At 33.8% G+C, this 22093-nt stretch overlaps 1 protein-coding gene across 1 annotated transcript in view; it reads left to right on the top strand.

Moving 5' to 3' along the window:
* The first annotated feature begins 18272 nt into the window (after positions 1-18272).
* The window catches only part of LOC136040342 (xylosyltransferase 2-like), a 189241-nt gene continuing 185420 nt past the window's right edge, over positions 18273-22093 (top strand). Inside the window, exon 1 of the mRNA XM_065724581.1 lies at positions 18273-18296. The gene's annotated coding sequence lies outside the window, so the exon portion shown is untranslated. The remainder of the gene's footprint in view (positions 18297-22093) is intronic.

The raw sequence follows: 22093 nt of genomic DNA, 5'->3' as shown, positions 1-22093 counted from the left end.
CAGAACTTCGAGGTCCACATAACCGCCACCCCCTCAAAACCCAGGGGGAAGGGTTGTAACTTATGCTCTGGAGGCATTTAAAGTTCTTACGGAAAGGTAGTCGTATAAACTACGGAGGGGACTAAAATGACTAGAAATTGAAAGTTCTAGTTCCCTTTTTAAGATGAAAAGTGATCCGATAGCAACTAGCCTCCCCTCACCACAAATCCAATTAAATTTTGATAAGGTCATTATTTCCAAAATAGTCAAAAGGTGAAACAATAGAAATAGTTATTCTTTGGGGGGTTGACAAAAACCTCCTACAGCCCCCAGGGCAAGGGCTGTAAGTTATACAAGCTGTCCATCGTTCATATTTAAGGTTTTTATCGAAGGGGTAATCGTATAGATTTCGGTAAAGCCTCCTTAAAGTCAAGAATAATCAAACAGTAGGCAGCCCCCAAGTCTTTTTTCTAAATGCTTTCAATCAAAACTGCATGTTAGCTATTTTCTTCCAAATCGTCCAAATGTCAAATAGCTATGGTTCGGGTTTGGAACCCCCATCCCCCAGGTTTGGGAAAAGGCCTGTAAGTTATACTAGCAGCTCGTTGTCAATATATAAAGCTTCTATGGAGGGTGTGGTCGCATAAACTTTGGATGAAGTTCATTCGATCCGAAATCGAAATTTATTATGCCCTTTTTAAGAATCAAAATGATGTAAAAGTATCAAGCCCCCCTCCCTTGTGTTTATCCCCCCAAATACATCTAACAAAAATTTTGAAATATCCACTTTGTTTAAAATAGTCCTAAATTTAATTGCTATAACTTAGTGGTTGAGAAATCCTCCATAGCCCCTAGTGAAAGGATTATAACTTATGTAAGTTGGCCATTATTAGAATACAAGTTTTTTTTTGTAGAAGGGGTGGTCGTATTAACTTTGGAAGGAGCTCATTTAAATGAAAGTTTTTTTTAAGAGTCAGAAGTGATCAATTGGCAATCGGCCCACGTCCCACTTTCCCAAAGCGCATCTGGTCAAAATTTTAAGATAGCCATTTTGTTCAAAATAGTTCAAAAGGCAAATAAGTTTGCTTCCAGATTTGAACCCCACCTCCCAAGCCCCGTGAAAATGGCTCTGAGTTAGAGAACTTACTTGTTGTTACTTTGATACTTTGTTTACTTTGATATCTTGTTTACTTAGATGCTTTCTTTACTTTGATTAAATATAAAAAAACAAGGTTTTTTTAACTGAAAGTAAGGAGCGACATTAAAACTTAGAACGAAGCAGAAATTACTCAATATGTGAAAGGGGCTGTTCCCTTCTCAATGCCCCGCTCTTTACGCTAAAGTTTGACTCTTTCTCTCAATTCTACTTTATAAAACAGTAAATAACTTTAAAAAAAAACTTTATTAAAGTTTGATGTTAAAAAAAAATTTTAAACAAGACATTTTATTTAAACTTGAAACTTTTTGCAATCAAAAACGAACAAATATTAATTTAAAAACTTTCCGAAAAAGAAGTTTTTCAAAGAAAATTCAAGGCCATATTAAACTTAGGATCAGCAGATACATATAACTATTAAAATTCAAACTAGAAGCGACATGAAGTGAATATTTAAAAAAAATGAAACCCAAAACGAACAGAAATAAAAAAAAACAATCATAGCAAAAAACATACAATAGGTACTAATATAAATGAATAAATAAATCTTGAAACAAGATGTATGTTGTAATGACAATTTTTTCTGAAAGCTCATTACTTCAAAATTTAATTCTACTCTAGTTCTTATGTTTATTTTCAATGTAGTAATAAGTACAGAAGAAAATATTTGTAATATAATTGGTTTTCAGTAAAAGCACCAGTGATTTAGACTTTTATTAAATAAATGAAAAAAAACTCAGAATATTGAGTTGCTTTGATGTTCTCATTGAAGTAACTCTTATAGCTTCTTTTCCCTACGTGGATCAGTAGAGACAATTGTATTTATTATTACTGGTGGTGGTTTTATTTGTTTTTAGTTTAGTGTTTTTTCTTTTTATCTTGTGCTGAGGTCGCTTAGTTTAGATACAGGCGAAATATCCGCGTTATTTTAGTCTTTTCTCTCAACTGGTCGCAGTCTCGTTCGAGATTTTTTGTTGTTGTGGAGCTTTATCTCTCTTTGTTGTTTGTTGTCATGTCTGCCAGTTGGACTTAAGAACTTTCATTATATTAGTACCTGCTTATGTTTGTTTGCTATGATAGTTTTTTTAATTTCTGTTTGTTTTAGGTATCGTTTATTCTTTAATAGTAATTTTTTATAATTTAATTTATATTAGTAATTGTTAAACGTTTTTTCTATGATTGTTTATTTAATTTATTTTCGTACACCCACCATACTATATATTTTACTTTATATATATATTTTTAATTTCTGTTCGTTTTAGGTATCGTTTATTCTTTAATAGTAATTTTTTTTAATTTATTTATTTATATTAGTAATTGTTAAACGTTTTATATATATATATATATATATATATATATATATATATATATATATATATATATATATATATATATATATATATATATATATATATATATGGTGTTGTGCTGAAGACGCCCCTTCTAAAAATGGTCGAAATATTCATTGATTTGAAGTCCACTGTCCTGAGGAAAGTTTCCCTATTGTTTCTAAGTATTGTTTGTATGGAACAATTTTTTTTTTCTTGAAAATGTCTTATACGAAATTTTCATAGATAGTACTGGGCGATTTGTTTTAAGTTTTAAATTTGTTCTATCAACCCATTTAATCAATAAGACATAATATGTATATATATATATATATATATATATATATATATATATATATATATATATATATATATATATATATATATATATATATATATATCATATATTCATACTCAATATGTATATATATATATATATATATATATATATATATATATATATATATATATATATATATATATATATATATATATATATATATATATATATATATATATATATCATATATACACACCATATATATATATATATATATATATATATATATATATATATATATATATATATATATATATATATATATGCATATATAATTTTCATACTAAAGAACCTAACCCTGGATGGGTGCATGGCTTTTGTTTTGATTAAATAAAAAAAAAAAAAATTTTTTAGCTGAAAGTAAGGAGCGACATTAAAACTTAAAACGAACAGAAATTACTCCGTATATGAAATGGGTTGTCCCCTCCGCAATCCCTCGCTCTTTACGCTAAAACTTTTAATAGTTTCAAAAAGTAGAAATGTGGCAAAGAGTCAAACTTTAGCGTAAAGAGCGAGGGATAGAGCGAAGAAGTAAAGAGCGAAGTTTTAATGTCGCTCCTTACTTTCAGCTAAAAAAATTATTTTTTATTTAATTTCTTAACGTTTTTGAATTAATGGATGTTTGGTTTTGGCTCTCCGCACATAAATTATTAAAATGAAATTTGTATATTAATTCTTTTTTTGGCTAAATGGCTTTCTCTTAGTTTTGATCAGACGATTTTGAGAAATAAGGGGTGGAGAAGGAGGCCTAGTTGCCCTCCAATTTTTCGGTTACTTAAAAAGACAACTAGAACTTTTAATTTTTAACGAACGTTTTTATTAGTAAAAAATATACATAACTTAAGAATTAACTTACGTAACACACTTTCATAATCTTATATTTTTATTATGTATACGAGGGGGTTTGTACCCTCGTTAATACCTCGCTCTTTACACTAAATAGTAAGTTTTGTCCCAATTCTTTAAGAATGACCCCTGAATCAGAAAGGCCGTAGAATAAAAAGTTGAAATTACTAAACATACTTTACCATAAAGAGCGAGGTATTTATCTCCTCCTAAATACCTCGCTCTTTATGCTAAAGTATTTTTAGAACCCCTCAGATGTGTAATAATCTCTGTTCGTTTTAAGTTTCAATGCTACTCCTTCCTTTCATTTGAAAAAACCGTTTTCATGTTTATTTTTCATTGTTTTCTTATAGTAATGCTAGAAAATCCTGCGCCCTTTTCATTGAATTTTTCTTCCCCCATGACAGATTCCTCCAAGGAAAGATCCTCCAACATAGCCCCCTTCCTCAGCCCCACCCCCAAACAAAATAAAATCCCCCTGAAAACGTCTGTACACTTCCCAATAACCATTACTATATGTAAACACTGGTCAAAGTTTGTAACTTGCAGCCCCTCCCCCAGGGATTGTGGGGGAGCAAGTCATCCCCAAAGACACAGTTATTATGGTTTTTGACTATGCTGAACAAAATGGCTATCTCAAAACTTTGATTCGTTGACTTTGGGAAAAAAATGAGCGTAGGAGGGGGCCTAGATGCCCTCCAATTTTTTGTCACTTAAAAAGGGCACTAGAACTTTTCATTTCCGTTAGAATGAGCCCTCTTGCGACATTCTAGGATCACTTGGTCGAAACGATGACACCTGAAAAAAAAAAATAATAATAATAATAATAATAAACATTCACCCGTGATTTGTCTTCTGGCAAAAAATGCAAAATTCTACATTTTTGTAGATAGGAGCTTGAAACTTATACAGTATGGTTCTCTGATACGCTGAATCTGATGGTGTCATTTTCCTTAAGACTAAACTTGATGAAACTTATATATTTAAAATCAGCATTAAAATGCGATTCTTTTGATGTAGCTATTGATATCGAAATTCAATTTTTTAGAGTTTTGGTTACTATTGAGCTGGGTCGCTCCTTGCTACAGTTCGTTACCACGAACTGTTTGATTCACTATATTCCCGACTAACACGAATCCAAAGTGTCATAATAGCTCCAGTGATAGCTTTTCGTTTTCAATTGGTATGGTTATATCTTTGTCTGACCTTTGGAAACCGGAAGTGTCTGTTCATGAAAAAAGAAAAAGTGACTTCCTGTCAGGTGAAGACGACCAGAGTGAATTAACTAATTATAGATGAAAAAATCAATCAGGGCTTCCACTCTCAAATCTTAAAATTCAGAGTAAAATCTTAAGAATTTGGGGGTTTTTCGGGGACAAGTCACTAGATTCGTGGAATTTTCAGGGAAAAACAAAATGGAATTTTGTTGCGAAAATATGGGTGGCCAGAACAGGTTTTAGCTTCGTTTTCAGTTTCAAATAGGGCTTGGATCCCCGTAGTAAATCATAGTTGACTTTCACAGAGCAAATTTTAGAGCCAGCACGCGATTGGAACCCATGGGTGACAATGCTTATTGCTAATATTGCGTTAAATACTTCAAAATTATTTTTGAATTAAAAAAACAGACTTAATTACACTCTGAAACTCCATTGATTTACGTTTTATATTGTCTTTATTACTTTATTCTCTTGACCCAAAAACGAGACTGTTATGTCTCTTATTTTCAGAAAGATGATAAAAATGAAGCATAGAGAGGCAATAGCCGCATACAGGACAATACCATGTGCAATGATTTCTCCAATTATTGAATATTCTTCGGCAAGCAGACATGAACTTACACCAGGAATTATGTAAAAATTCACCTGAAAGTAAGGAGTGGCATTAAAATTAAAACGAATATAAACGATAACATAGTAAGGTGGACTGCCCCCTCTAAACACCAGACTATTCACTCTGAAGTTTTTTAGTAATTTAGCTTCTCATTGTTCTATTTAAACAACACACGTGTTTCGAGAGTAGTTCTTACAGAATCGGGACTAAATTCAAGCAGAAGCGCAAAAAAGAAGTGTTGAAGCGGCGAGGGGGGAGGCAACCCCAGTAATATATTAATATATTTTTTTTCGTTTTAATGTTGCTCCTTAGGCGTACTTTCAGATGAAAAAAAAAGAATTTATTATTTTATTTCAAATGGTTTTTTAAAAATGCCAGGAAATCCGGCTCCACCTTCATGGAAAATCCCTCCTCTCCCCGGAAATATCTTCTAGACAATTCAGTCCCGTCAAAAATTTATCCCTGACAATTACCCTTAACATCTCCAAGCGTAAGAATGGGTCAACAATGACAAAGTTAAAACAAATAAAAAAATTGTTTAGGAATTCTGGCAAATCACCCAAGTGTACAATTTCCCCTCAAAATTTTATCCCTGGAAACCTCCTTCCCCATGGAATGTTCTCCCTGCGGCCAAATTTTTCTTGTGGGTTTTCAACATAGCATGGTTCGTCAAATCATTATTTCCCTTACGGTAGCTCAGTTCAACATTACATCATTAGCAAATTACCGAATCACACTTGGTTTATTTATGAGCCAGTCTTTGAACATGTCTTCAGTTTCCCGGGATTGTAAGTATTTCTGAAAATATTTGTCACTTTCACCAAAATTTTTCTTTTTCGAACTGCTAGACACGAGAGAGCCGTTTGCAAACAGGCAGTCGCTATCACCGTACAAAGAAATTTCTAGTTCATCATAACTGCCCTTCATGGAAATAATTTAAGGCTGAGATTTGTATCTTTTTTATATAAGGCTAAAGCTTAGCCTTTGTTTGAAACTGAAAGATCAGACAGTTCATGGTAACGAACTGTAGTAAGGAGCGACCAGGTTCAATAGTAACCAAAACTCTAAAAACGGAATTTTGATACCAGTAGGCTATATATATCATAAGAATTTGATTTTTATTTCGATTTTAAATATATAAATTTCATCAAATTTAATGTTCTCCATCAAAAGTTAAGAGCCTGAAAAAATGTGTCTTATTTTCGAAAAAAGAGGGAAACCCCCCTAAAGTCATATAATCTTAGTGAAAATCACACCATCAAATTCAGCGTATCAGAGAACCCTACTGTAGAGGTTTCAAGCTCCTATCTGCAACTATTTAAATAATAAAAAATAAAAAATAAATTACTGCAAGTAAGGAGCGACATTAAAACTTAAAATGAACAGAAATTATTCCGTATATGAAAGGGGTTGTCTCAACCCCTCAACGCCTCACTCTCTACGCTAAAGTTTGACTCTACGTCACAACTCTGCTTTTTAAAGAAATAAAGAACTTTAGCGTAAAGAGCGATGCGTTGAGGAGGAGACACCCCCTTGCATATACGGAATGATTTCTGTTCGTTTTAATTTTTAATTTCGCTCCTTACTTGCAATTAAAAAATATGTTTGTTGTATTTAATTTCTGAACGCTTTTTAATTAATGCATGTTTTGATTTTGACTGACCACACATGAATAATTAAAACGAAATTTGCACCTTAATTTTTTTTGGCTAAATGACCATCATATATTTTGGTTCGGCCGATTTTGATTAAAAAAAGGGGCGTAGGAGCCTAGTTGCGCTCCAATTTTTGGTAACTTAAAAAGGTAACTATATTTTTAGTTTTTTTAAAAAGGTAACTTAGTAATATTTAGGAATATTTATTTAACATTTAGTTAATATTTTGAGTAATATTTAAATTAGTAATAAATATACATAAATTACAAATTAATTTACGTAACGAATTTGTATATTTGTGTGTTTTTATTACATATATGAGAGGGTTTGCCCCCTCGTCTGTACCTTGCTCTTTACACTACAGCTTAAATTTTGTCCCAATTCTTTAAGAATGACAAAGGCCGTAGAATAAATAGTTGAAATTACTAAAAGTACTTTAGCTTAAAGAGGAGGAGATAAAGCCCTTATATTCATAATAATTTCTGTTCTTTTTAAGTTTTAATACTGCTCCTTACTTTCAGTTGAAAAACTTTTTCCTATTTATTTTTTATTGTTTTTGTTTAAATAATACTAGAAAATCCTGAGCCCCCTTCATGGAATTTCACTACCACTTTGACACATTCCTCCGAGTAAAGATCCTTCCACGTAGCTTCCTCCCCTCAACCCCCCCCCCAAAAAACAACAAAAATCCCCCTGAAAACGTCTGTACACTTCCCAATAACCATTACTGTATGTAAACACTGGTCAAAGTTTGTAACTTGTAGCCCCTCCCTGGGAACTCTGGGGGAGTAAGTCGTCACCAAAGACATCTTATTATGTTTTTCGACTATGCTGAACAAAATGGCTAACTCAAAATTTTGATCCATTGACTTTTGGGAAAAAATGAGCTTGGCAGGGGGCCTAGCTGACCTCCAATTTTTTTGGTCATTTAGAAAGGGCACCAAAACTTTTCATTTCCATTAGAATGAGCCCTCTCACTACATTCTAGGACCACTGTCACCCCTACCGTCGATACGATCACCCCTGGGAAAAAGAAGAAAAAAACAAACAAACAAATAAACACGCACCCGTGATCGAACTTTCGGCATAAGATACGAAGTCCCACATTTTTGTAGATAGGAGCTTGAAATCACTACAGTGGGGTTTTCTGATACGCCGAATGCGATGGTGTGATTTTCGTCAAGATTCTATGACTTTTAGGGGGTCTTTCCTAAAAGTCATCTATTTTCCAAAATAAGGCAAATTTTCTCAGGCTCGTATCTTTTCATGGGTAAGGCTAAATTTAATTCCTTTAATGTATCTATTAGTAATGAAATTCAGTTTTTTAGACTTTCGTTTACTATTGAGCCGTCGCTCCTTACTACAGCTCACTACAACGAACTGTTTGAAAATATAGAATTTTGTATTTTTGAGAGAGGAAAGATTACGGATGCATGTTTATTTTAATTTTTTTCCCAGGGATGATCGTATCGACCCAGTGGTCCTAGAATATCGTAAGAGGGCTAATTCTAACTGAAATTAAGAGTTTTAGTGCCTTTTTAAGTGAACAAAAAATTGGAGGGTAACAAGGCCCCCTCACACGCTCATTTTTACTATTTTGCCATTATGTTCAGCATAGTTAAAATATCTAATAACTATCTCTTTGAGGACCACTTAATCCCCCAGAGTCCCCAGCAGAAAGGCTGCAAGTTATGAGCTTTGTCCATAGTTTACATATCGTGTTGGTTATTGGGAAGTACACTGGCGTTTTCAGGGGGGATTTTTTGGGTGGTGGGGGAGATCGGGAAGAGGGAGTTACGTGAGAGGATTTTTCCACGGAGAAATTTACCATGGGTGAAGTAAATTTCCATGAAGGGCGCGCTGGATTTTCCAGTATTATTTAAAAAAAGGAGAAATTAAACAACTAAGTTTTTTAACTGAAAGTAAAGAGCAACATTCAATCTTAAAAAAACGAAATTACTACAAATATGAGGTTGTTGTTCTCCACCTCAATACCATGCTCTTTACGCTAAAGCATTATTATTATTTTCAAAAGAGCTATTTATTTTAATTAAACGATGTTTTTTATCCAGGGGCCATTCCCCTGGAATTGGAACAAAATTCAAACTTTAGTGTAAAGAGCGAGGTATTTACGTGGGGCTGATCCCTCTCATATACGCAATGAAAATATATCAGCATAGAAGTTCGCTACGTAAGTTAATTTGTATGTTACATATATTTATTACTAATAAAAACGTTCGTTAATAAAATTAAAAGGTCTAGTGGTCTTTTTAAGAAACAAAAAATTCGGAGGGCCACTATGCCCCCTTCCCCATCCCCTTTTTCTCAAAATTGTTATTTTGAAATTAGACAAAATTTGGACAAAAAGTTAAATTAATATGTAAATTTTGTTTTAATTATTCATGTACTTAAAAAACGATCAGAAATTAAATAAAAAAACTTTTTTTTAACTTTAAGTAAGGAGAGACATTAGAACTTAAAACGAACAGAAATTATTTCATATATGAATGGGACTATCCTTCCTCAATGCCCTGCTCTTACGGTAAATTTTGACTTTCTCAAAACTCTACTTTTTTAAACAATAAAAAAAAACTTTAGCGTAAAGAGCGGGGCGTTGAGGAGGGAACAGCCCCTTTCATATACGGAATCATTTCTTTCGTTTTAAGTTTTATGGACACTCCTTGCTTTCGGTTAAAAAAAAACTTGTTGTTTAATTTAATTGCTACCGGAAACAAAGTAATCCGCATGAAAATTTTCCATTACAGTGAATATAACCAGTGACTTTCAGCTAGAAATTAAAACAGAAAACAAACACTTAACTGAGAAAATATTATAGCTCTTTTATAGTGAAGACATGACAACTGTCAATGCCAGTAGCAATTTTTATCTAATCATTAATCTCAGTAATTCATTAATAATATTCAAAAACAAAAAATATTGTTTTTGGATTCTAGATAGGTAAGTTAAATAGCGTAGACAAAATTCAACCTATAGGCAAGGTGTAACATTAAAGTTTAAACCAAACAGGTGATAAATTAGAGAAGTAAATTTAAACTTAGGCTAAATTAAAAATGAAATTTTGACGACAATTGACACATTATTTTCAATTTCAGCTATAATATTTTCTCGGTTAAGTGTTTGTTATCTCATTCTAACAGAAATTAAAAGTTTTAGTGCCCTTTTGAAGTTACAATATCTGGACGGGATATGGGGACGACTTACTACCCCCACAGTCCCCGTGGGAAGGGCTGTAAGTTACAAACTTCGACCAGTGTTTACATATAATAATGGTTATTGGGAAGTGTACCGACGTTTTTAGGGGGGTTTTCTTAGTTTGGGGGAGGGAGTCGTTGAGAGGAGGGGTTAATATGGGAATATCTTTCCATAGAAGAATTTGTCATGGGGGAAGATAATTTTCATGAAAGGGGGCGCAGGATTTTCTAGCATTCTTTAAAAAACGATGAAAAAATAAATATGAAGAAGTTTTTTCAACTGAAAGCAAAGAGCTTCATTAAAAATTAAAACGAAGAGAAATTATTACGCATATGAAGGTTTCACCTCTTTCTAATATCTCGCTACTTACGCTAAGGTATTTGTTGTAATTTCAACTATTTATTTTACGGCCTTTATGATTCAGGGGTCATTCTTAAGGAATTGGGACAAAATTTTATCTTTAGTGTAAAGAGTGAGGTATTGACGAGGGGCAAACCCCCTCATAAACGTAGTAAAAACATAGAAATATAAAATTTGGTACATAATTGAATTCCTAAGTTACGTATATTTTTTACTAATAAAAACGTTCGAAAAAAATTTAAAGTTCTAGTTGCCTTTTTAAGAGCCAAAAAATGGAGAGCGACTAAATCTCCTCCTCCGCTCCTTTTTTTTCTCAAAAATGTGCGATCAAACAATGAGAAAACAATTTAGCCAAAAAAAAATAATATGCAAATTTCGTTTCAAATATTCATGTGCGGAGAGCCAAAATCAAAACATGCATTAATTCAAAAACAAGTTTAAAAAAAACAAGTTTTTTTAACTGAATATAAGGAGCGACTTTAAACTTTAAAACGAACAGAAATTACTCCGAATAAAAAAGGGGCTGTTCCCTCCTCAACGCCTCACTCTTTACGCTAAAGTTTGACTCTTTCTCAAAGCTCTACTTTTTAAAACAATTAAAAAACTTTAGTGTAAAGAGTGAGAGGTTGTGGAGGGAACAACCCCTTTCATATACGAAGTAACTTCTATTCGTTTTAAGTTTTGATGTTGCTCCTTACTTTCAGATAAAAAATTTGTTTTTTTTTATTTAATGTCATTACGAGACTGCAATAAGTACTATATTTGGAACATGGAAGGCAGCTGGGGTGGTGGGAGGGGTGAAGGCTATTTGGTGACTATATAGTAAGCATCAGGTAACCAGAAGAAAGGAAAACATAGTAGAAACTAGAAACAAACAATAAAAAAGTGTATGATAGATAGATAGATAGATGGGTAGATAGTGTATTTCAAAGCCAAATATACAGCCATGAATACACCACAATAACGATCATCATAAAACACTAAAATGAAACACTGCATTAACCTAATTCTAGCACTTAATACTTGAAAAAAAAATACTCGGAGTTTTTTTCCGTTTTTGTATGGGGGATTTTCCAGGGAGGGGGGGGGGGGGTCATTAGAATGAACAGGAAAAACCAATAATGTGTCAATTGTCGTCAAAATTTCATTTTTAATTTAGCCTAAGTTTAAATTTACTTCTCTAATTTATCACCTGTTTGAATCCAAAAACAATATTTTTTGTTTTTGAATATTATTAATGAATTACTGAGATTAATGATTAGATAAAAATTGCTACTGGCATTGACAGTTGTCATGTCTTCACTATAAAAGAGCTATAATATTTTCTCGGTTAAGTGTTTGCTTTCTGTTTTAATTTCTAGCTGAAAGTCACTGGTTATATTCACTGTAATGGTAAATTTTCATGCGGATTACTTTGTTTCCTGTAGCCATTAAATTAAACAACAAGTTTTTTTTTTAACCGAAAGTAAGGAGTGTCCTTAAAACTTAAAACGAAAGAAATGATTCCGTATATGAAAGGGGCTGTCCCCTCCTCAACGCCCCGCTCTTTACGCTAAAGTTTTTTTTTATTGTTTAAAAAAGTTGAGTTGTGAGAAAGTCAAAATTTACCTAATTTTTCTAATTTCAAAATAACAATTTTGAGAAAAAGGGGGTGGGGAAGGGGGCATAGTGGCCCTCCGAATTTTTTGTTTCTTGAAAAGACCACTAGACCTTTTAATTTTATTAACGGATGTTTTTATTAGCAATAAATATATGTAACATACAAATTAACTTACGTAGCGAACTTCTATGCTGATATATTTTCATTGCGTATATGAGGGAGATCAGCCCCAGGTAAATACCTCGCTCTTTACACTAAAGTTTGAATTTTGTTCCAATTTCAGAGGAATGGCCCCTGGATAACAAACATCGTTTGATTAAAATAAATAGCTCTTTTGAAAATAATAATAATGCTTTAGCGTAAAGAGCAAGGTATTGAGGAGGAGAAAAACACCCTAATATGTATAGTAATTTTATTTGTTTTAAGATTGAATATTGCTCTTTACTTTCAGTTAAAAAACTGATTTGTTTAATTTCTCCTTTTTTTAATAATACTGGAAAATCTAGCGCGCTCTTCATGGAAATTTACTTCACCCATGGTAAATTCCTCTGTGGAAAGATCCTCTCTCGTAAATCCCTCTTCCCAATCTCCCCCACCACCACCCGAAAAATCCCCCCTGAAAACGCCAGTGTACTTCCCAATAACCAACACGATATGTAAACTATCGACAAAGCTCATAACTTGCAGCCTTTCTGCTGGGGACTCTGGGGGATTAAGTGGTCCTCAAAGAGATAGTTATTAGATATTTTGACTATGCTGAACATAATGGCATAATGGTAAAAATGAGCGTGTGAGGGGGCCTAGTTACCCTCCAATTTTTTGTTCACTTAAAAAGACTCTAAAACTCTTAATTTTAGCTAGAATTAGCCCTCTTACGACATTCTAGGACCACTGGGTCGGTACGATCATCCTTGGGAAAAAAAATTAAAATAAACATGCATCCGTAATCTTTCCTCTGTCAAAAATACAAAATTCTATATTTTCAAACAGTTCGTTGTTTCAACGAATATTTCAACAGTTCGTTGATCTATAGTAAGGAGCGACGGCTCAATAGTAAACGAAAGTCTAAAAAACTGAATTTCAATACTAATAGATACATTAAAAGAATCAAATTATGTCAGCCCATCTAATGCCTGGACATGATAGCTATACGCTAAAAATCATACTAAGGTTGCTTACTCTTTTTCTTCACACCAACATCATTTGACATTTTTAACCAACGGTTCGCGATAAAAAAGTTTGGAAATAACGTAAAACTTCAAAAGAAAACAATGTGAGCCTTATAGCCAAAATTTACTTTAAACTGCAATGTAAATTGTTTTATAACTACTATTTTTAGGGTCACTTCCGTTTAAATCCCCTATTCCCCGACCTTGTAAATAGTCTGTACCTGAATTTTCCCTGATTAGGAAGATTGTATTTAGAGATAGTTCTTAAGAAGAAACATTTTCCTTAATTCTTTTGTTTCTATCTCAGAATTAGTCTTCATACAGGGTTACTAGTTGTTCAAGCATTAGAGTTATAAAGGTAGGCACCTAGATATTTAAACAAATTTACTAGGCTATCTTTAATTTGAGCAGAATATATTTTCCGCAAAATTTTTCTTTACCTAACTAACAGCATTGCAAGAGCGTGAAAGGATCCAAATCCGGCCCTGTCCCCTAGTTTCCATGAATTGACGCTTTTGATCAATACCCGTAATGTCGACTGGTGGATTGACAATTTTTATTGCAAATGAGGGTGTATTTTTATTTATTCTATATATATATATATATATATATATATATATATATATATATATATATATATATATATATATATATATATATATACCGTCCTAAATTTTACAGAAATCTATTTTGTCTCTAGAGGAAGAAGACTATGTGATGGGCCAATGGGCCTGTACGAGATTGGATGAAAACAATTCTTGTATTTATTTCTTAAGCCCTTAGATGGTGTAAAAGCGAGCCAAGTCCAAGGTACATTTAGTTCTCCTTTGTTTCGTCTTAGAAAGTAACTGTTTCTGGATTTATTATCCTTACAGCATACCCACGTAATTTATTTAGGCTAAAAAGTAAAAGGGAAAGCATTGCACAAGAAATCTGAACAAAACTAACTCAAATCCATAAACACTATAACTGCATAAGGAGATTAAATAAAAAAAAAACAAGTTTTTTCAACTGAAAGTAAGGAGCGACATTAAAACTTAAAACGAACAGAAATTACTTCGTATATGAAAGGGGCTGCTTCCTCATCAACGCCCCGCTCTTTACGCTAAAGTTTGACTCTTTCTCTCAACTCTTCTTTTTAAAACAGTAAAAAACTTTAGCGTAAAGAGAGGTAAGCTAGACATTTTATTTTTTGAACGGACTAAGCAACATCTTGATTTACGTCGTTAGTGTTGCAACATAACTGTTTTAGCTTGTAAAGTTGTATTATTTGTGTTTCGTATCCTTTTAATTGCATTTTTAAACCAAGGAGACGGTAGCTTTGATCTTGTGTCAGCTAACCATTATCAACAGTTGAGACACTAATACAGTTATGAAAACACAATTATTTTTTGAGACGCAGTACGCTCGCATTGATTCATTGGTATGTGAAAATTATGTCGGTTAGAAACAAGACAAAATTGCGTTCCCGCCTATAGTGTTATTGTACGGGCTACGTGTCGGAGCGCGGACTTGGAGGAGGAGCCAAGTTCAGAGCTCTGGACCAAAAGCCTCTCATGGGCAAGATAGGAGTTTTCATAACTGTATTGGTCTCTAAGCTGTGGCATTAACAAACATTGGGAAACGGTACAATTGTACCCTTTTGGTACATTTCACCTCTAAAGCTAAATTCTGGTACAATCACAAATTGCATGGTACATTTTACAAAAGGTGGTACAATAAGATTTGACTGGACGTCAGAACGTAGCGAGCGGAGGGAATTGTAGTTTTTTTTTGTCTTCTAGAGCTTTAAGGTTTCTTTTAAACATTTATCTAATTGCCTCTTGTGGTCAGAATATAGCGGGAAGCAGCACAGCTATCTGGACGGTAAGTATAAAATAGGTGGAAGGCGTCAAAAAATCCCAAACTTAGCTCAAAAGAAACATGATTTTGATGGTTTACCGCGATACATTTATCAAACAGTTCCTGGTAACGAACTGTAGTAAGGAGCGACCCGGCTCAATAGTAACCAAAACTCTAAAAAATGATTCAGCGTATCAGAGAACCCTACTGTAGAAGTTTCAAGCTCCTATCTACAAAAATGTGGAATTTCATATTTTTTGCCAGAAGGCAGATCACGGATGCGTGTTTATTTGTTTTTTTTTTTTTTTTTTTTTTCCCAGGGGTGATAGTATCGACCCAGTTGTCCTAGAATATTGCAAGAGGGCTCATTCTAACGGAAATGAAAAGTTCTAGTGCCCTTTTTAAGTGACCAAAAAAATTGGAGGGCACCTAGGCCCCCTCTCACGCTAATTATTTTACCAAAGTCAACGGATCAAAATTCTGAGATAGCCATTTTATTCAGCGTAGTCGAAAAACCTTATAACTATGTCTTTGGGGACGACTTACTCCCCCACAGTCCCCATGGGGACTGTGGGGGAGATGAGAATACAAAAAGTTCTTTACGTAAGCTAATTTATAAGTTACGTAAATCTTTTACTAATAAAAATATTCGTAAAAAATTAAAAGTTCTAGTTGCCTTTTTAATTAACCAAAAAATCGGAGGGCAACTAGGCTTCCTTCCCCGCTCTTTTTTTCTCAAAATCATTCGATCAAAATTATGAGAAAGCCCTTTAGCCAAAAAAAAAAAAAATGCAAATTTCGTTTTAATTATTCCTCTGCGGAGAGCCAAAATCAAAACATGCATTGATTCAAAAACGTTCAGAAATTAAATAAAAAAAAAACAAGTTTTTTTAACTGAAAGTAAGGAGCGACATTAAAACTTAAAACGAACAGAAATTACTTCGTATATGAAAGAGGCTGCTTCCTCATCAACGCCCCGCTCTTTACGCTAAAGTTTTTTACTGTTTTAAAAAGAAGAATTGATGAACGGAGTCAATTATTTTAAGTGTTTTATTGTTTATTATTTTCTTTGCTGAAGACGGCCCTTAGATATAGGGCCGAAATATTCAAATAGGTTTTGTTGGTTCACTGTCTTGGGAAAAAAGTCCTCATTATTCTCTCTTCTGTAGTTGTATTATGAAAAGGCAGTGTGGTCATCGTCATTATTTACTTCACAGCATAGATATCTATTAAAGATGTATTGTGTACTCTTAAAAAGATGTTCTAAAAGCCAGATGCACATCATGGCTTTTTTTTAAAGAAATATCGTCAAAGGTTTTCCCGGATTCGGCTTGGCTAAAACTGACTAATGGAGGTTGTCTAAAAATTAAGATCTGTCCGCTTTCGCCGGATGTACAACTTACTTTCGATTTTACCTAGGAATATAGTTACTTGTTTCTTTGGAGTGATGTATCTGTTCAATGAAAAACAGATCGAATTAATTCTCAGAATCAATCAGTGATCAATCAGAATCAATTTGTGTTTTCACCTGACATCTTGAATTCAAGTTGTCGGATTAAATATAGGTATAACTTTGCACCTTTAGCCAGGGGTGCATCAAAGAGGAAGCGCTTCCTCTGAAAGTTCTTTGGAACTCTGGGTGTTTTAATTTAGCGTATGTGTCCGCATTTGTCTGCATATTGGACGATTTCGTAGGTAAATCCTTTATACCCCCCTCCCCAAGCTAAAACTCTAGCTTTAGCCCTGTCACCAAAATAGGTATGTAGAAATGGTGGACAGAGTTTAACCTCTTAGCTCTACGTCCCCCTCAAAAGTCTTAAGAAATGTTTATCATGCAATTTGCCACACCTTTTAACTTTTTAAAAATAGACCCCTCTTTCCGTACTGGCAAATCTCCTTTGTTAAAAATATAAAATACGAAATATTTTCAAAACTAGGGAGGGAGTATTTTTTATTGATTGTTTCTAATGAAAATGCAAATTTTTAAAAATCTAGGGGGCGTATTTTCCACCAGCCACTTTTTGAATGGCACCTAGGTCAGAAGAGAGGGCTCTTATGGTCCAACGTAATATTTAAATTTTGTAAGAATCTGACGTGTTAATGGGTTTAACCCCCCCCTCCCTAACCCCTCAAAATATGCCTGACTCGTATAACAGTCAAAAATGCGTAAAAATTTTTTTACTGTGTTTTGTAAAATATTTTGTACCCTCTTATCGAAATCCCCCCCTCCTCGAGAAAAACCCCTGGATGCAAACTTAGATACTATAATTAGTTAAGCATTCGAAACGAATATTATAGATGACACATATATGGTTGGGGTCTGCTGTCATTTAAGTCGACAAGTATTTGTCTCTTGTTCAAACCTTATAACGTATCAGTTAGTCAGTAAAAATGAAAACTTGATCCACCCCTCATCTTATAGAAACGTAAGCATAAATTTTTTTGAGGGGGGGGGAGACAATAATGAAATATTTTTGGCTACTTCCCATAAATTGTTAGGGCGGAGGGGGGGGGGAGTTTGAGCCCTGAGGCTCCTCCCATGTATATGTGATGTTTCTCTTTTGAAACGCACCCATGCTACAAGGTACTTCCTCACCAGACTTTATCCCAAGCATTAACGCATCCAATCAATGTTTTTAAAAAGTCTCACGTTCAATACGATTAGATAATCACTAAAATTAGTTACGATAAATATGAACATTATAGAAGACATGTGCGGGGAGGGGGAGGATAATTCTCTTTCTATGAGTCTAGTCGTCACCTCAAATTATCTCCCTCCGAGATCGCTCTCTTATGAGCATGCGTGAAGATTTAAAGCGGCAAGTACGAAAGAATCGCTCACCCATGTGGGGTGACAATTTTTAGTATTCAATGTAGTTTTGTTGAGTTAAGACAGGAGATGAATTTTTGTGGTGCTTAATATTTTTTTTTAACATTAAATTTGGATTGATTGGAATTTGGATATACATGACTGTTGGGTAATTGAATTGTATATTTTTGGTACTTATGTATCATATTATACCAAACACACTCAAGAATTCAAGTTAGATTGATCATGATGAAATATAACAAAACATGATGAAAATATAGTAGTTTAGTTTAATTAGCATAATTTGCACTTAGGGGTAAAGTAACCTAACCCCCCCTATCTTAATGGGCAAATAAATATCTTAAATTATACAAATTCAGTGCGTTCTGTCACTTATCATTTGTCTTTGCGGCTATGAAACCGGTTTTCACAGATCTTATATTTAGGAATCTTCTCGACTGTGTTTGTTATAATACGCAAGTAGGCTACACTTTTGATGTATTGTAACAGTAGTGTTAATGTTTTGAGAAATATAGTCTCCCAGGAAGATTTTTCTTTAATGTAGGCCTAGTCAGGGTTATATACGATATGGCATGCCTATATCTAGGGGGGGATACTTGTGTATTAAAGCGACCCCACTCAAGAAGTGAAGTTAGGAAATATTAAGGATGAATATGAAATATGCCTAATATGAATGATATATAATGATATGAATTTAATACCCAACGAAATATACCTAAATATGATGAAAATTTAATACTTCAATAACCTTACAAAATTATGGAAACTGTAATAAAGAATTATGGAAAGCAGTCCGTCCAGAACGCGTTAGCCTATATTAAATACCTAACCAAATTTCCAACTGGATATTTTAAATGTTAAATTAAAATGTGCCTATATAATCTAGTAGTTTATCTCACTGTTTTAAGCTAATTGTCTCCTAAGGCAGGTAGACACACCGGTTCTACGCTAACAGTTCAGATCAAACTTCATGAGTGGGGTCGCTATAATACATATGTACCGGGGGGGGGGTGCACTGATTCTCACTGTGAAAAGATCGGTACAAAAGTGGGAACGGTTTAGTTTAAGTCCTTTTCTGAACTAAGTTTTAGTTTATTTGCTAATAGCCAAGGGCACATCCAGGATTTTTCTGGTAGGGGAGTGGGTGCAAAAACGCATTTATAGCCTATGCATAGCTATATAGCTATATAGAGTTTTGGTGTTTTGACGATTTACTAACTCCCCCCCCCCTAATGTTCCCATATAGCCCTAGGCTATGTAAAAAAAACTAACATAAAAAACTATGAAGTTTTCATTTTCTGATACGGAGCATATTTCCATTTTCAGATTATCATGTTTCCTTTAGTAGAAGCCTAGAACTGGGGTTGTTGAGAAGGAAACATGTTATGAAAACATTTCTAGCTTCATAATATGAATGAAAATTGTAATTACCACATTTTGACTCCAATCCCGCAGTACTTCACCATTAATCCCCCTAATTTGCAAATATATAGCCTTTCTCATGTATTTTGTCTTGTGTCAATCTTGTTTTAACCCTTGTTGGCTTCCTGTAAATTGAATTAACGGCGACGAAATCAAGAAACTGAAAATCACATGGGAAGTATATAATTTGGACAATATATTTACACATCTTGGGGGGGGGGGTTAAATTATAGTATAATTGTAGCCAAAATTTGGCAAGTACAATTATTCTGCAAATTATGAAGTTACAATTTTTTCTTAACATCTTTCCTTCTCAACAGCCCCTATTCTAGGTTTATACCTCTCTATTTAACGAAGTTTAACCGTATTTTTTTTCAATCAAACATTCTGGACAATAACTCAAGATAACCTGGACGTTTAGTCGACACAGTAATTTGTTTTATAGTTAAATAAAAAAAAAATCAACTGAAAGTAAGGAGCAACATTAGCCTAAAACGTAAAACGAACAGAAATTATTACATATATGAGGGAAGTTAATCTAAAACACCTCGCTCTTTACGCTTAAGTTTTTTATTAGTTTAAAAAACTTTTTATTGTTCTTATTAAACGACTATAGCGTGTCAGGGGTCATTCTTTAAGAATAGGGACAGAATTCAAATCGTAAAGACTTAAGCGTAAATTTTCTCAGGCTCATAATTTTTAATGGGTAGACTAAACTTTATCAAACCTATATATTTGAAATTAACATAAGCACCCCATTATTTTTGTAAATCTATTGGTATCAAAATTCTGTTTTCTAGAGTATGGGTTACTATTGAGCCGGATCGCTCCTAAATTACAGTTTGTTGCCACGAACTGTTTGAAACAGTTTAATCAATAGGAAGAACAACATACAAATACATTATTAGGGCTATATGTGTCTTTCAGGGGGCGTGGTGCATAATCAGGGTAATAACTGTTATGTTGAGAAGAAGCATAAAATAAGGAATCTAATGCTACTATTTTTGTTTTATGTTCGTTTTTTATAGCTTCGGGCTATATAGATGGGGGAGAGGCTGAGGATGAATAGTCAAAAATACTAACTAAACAAAAAACATGAAAAAAGAATTAAGACAAAATAAAACGTAAAAATTTCCTTCTATCAGACTTTCTACACCACATATTCTGCCTATATTTTGGAATACGGGTAGAACTTTTTAGAATTCTTTCTCTTCTTCATTATTTTTGTTTCTCATACTTTCTCTTTGACTGCTCAATGTTGCATTTCGGGAAATTTTCTACCAGACAATTTTATGGGGGGAGGGGATAAACCTAGGAACAATCACTGGTTCTGCTTTTTGATTTACACTTCTTTCCTTACACCACACTGCTTTTCCATTAATAAACAAAATGAAAATAAAGACATGTGTTCTTTCTTAATAATACGTTTAACCCTTTATGCTTCTTTTTTTCGCTCATTTTGGAATTTTTTTTTGTATTATACCTTATAGCCAAGTGGATTGGTGCGTTGGATTTAGGATGTCCGAGAGGGCGAGGGTTCGAATCTCATTGTACCCCAATCATTTTGTTTGAGACTGGGGCCAGTGTCGTGACTCTGAAAGCTCAACCAGAGTCGATCCAGCTCTGAATGGGCACCTGGATAAATCTTGGGAAGGTAAACTGGAAAGATGTGCGTAAGCACAGGATGGTTGACTCCATTGCACTTCCTGGCTGAAGGGCCAAGAAACGGAGATCAGTACCGTCGGTAGGGACTGGAATGTCCAATGCTACATTCTTTACCTTGTTTTTTACCCTTGTTATACCTTATTCGTACTAGTGCAGTGATTTCTCTCCTTTTACAGAAATACAATAGTTTTCCAAAAAATACCGTAAGAAACCCTATAATACAAATATTAAATGCTTATACTAACAGTACAATGCTTATATTTTCCCCCTATTCCTTCTCTATTCCCCTATATAACCTTATTCGCTCATAACGTGCAAATGTATGTGCCCATATTGAATATTCTTCATGGATTTTCCTGTTCCTTAATGCTGTCAACGACTCTTGTTTGCCGTTAAATTCGCTTGAAGAACATCGTCGACAATATCAAGCTACGAGGAAATGCATAGAGAATTTGGGCTATATATTCGCACATTAGTTGGAGATGGGAGAAAGTACAATGAGGCACTTCCAGGATTAATGTTAGTAATTCACAATTTTCAAAAATATTTTTCAGGATTTTATAGTGTTTCTTTCTGTAGAAGGAAACCACTACATGCAAGTTGATCTAATTAGAAGCTAAGTTGTGTATCTTTAGAGAAATTGTTGAAATACGACCTGCTGCTATCATAAATTTGAATTTAACTTCAGCGTTGTGTATTATGTTTTGGTGAGATTGTCAATCAGTACCACAACAACTTAGTAACATGGGTATTCAAGAGTCTTTGGGTATGCTAATGGAAAGCTTTATGAGTCTACTGCTCTTATGGGTACCTCTCCCAGGCGGTGCCTCTCACCTTATCCCTAGGTGGCGATAGGGT

The sequence above is a fragment of the Artemia franciscana genome, chromosome 20, assembly GCF_032884065.1.
Source record: "Artemia franciscana chromosome 20, ASM3288406v1, whole genome shotgun sequence".
Taxonomy (NCBI): domain Eukaryota; kingdom Metazoa; phylum Arthropoda; class Branchiopoda; order Anostraca; family Artemiidae; genus Artemia; species Artemia franciscana.
The sequence above is the reverse complement of the archived record's forward strand: the minus strand, read 5'-3'. Positions and strand labels throughout refer to the sequence as shown.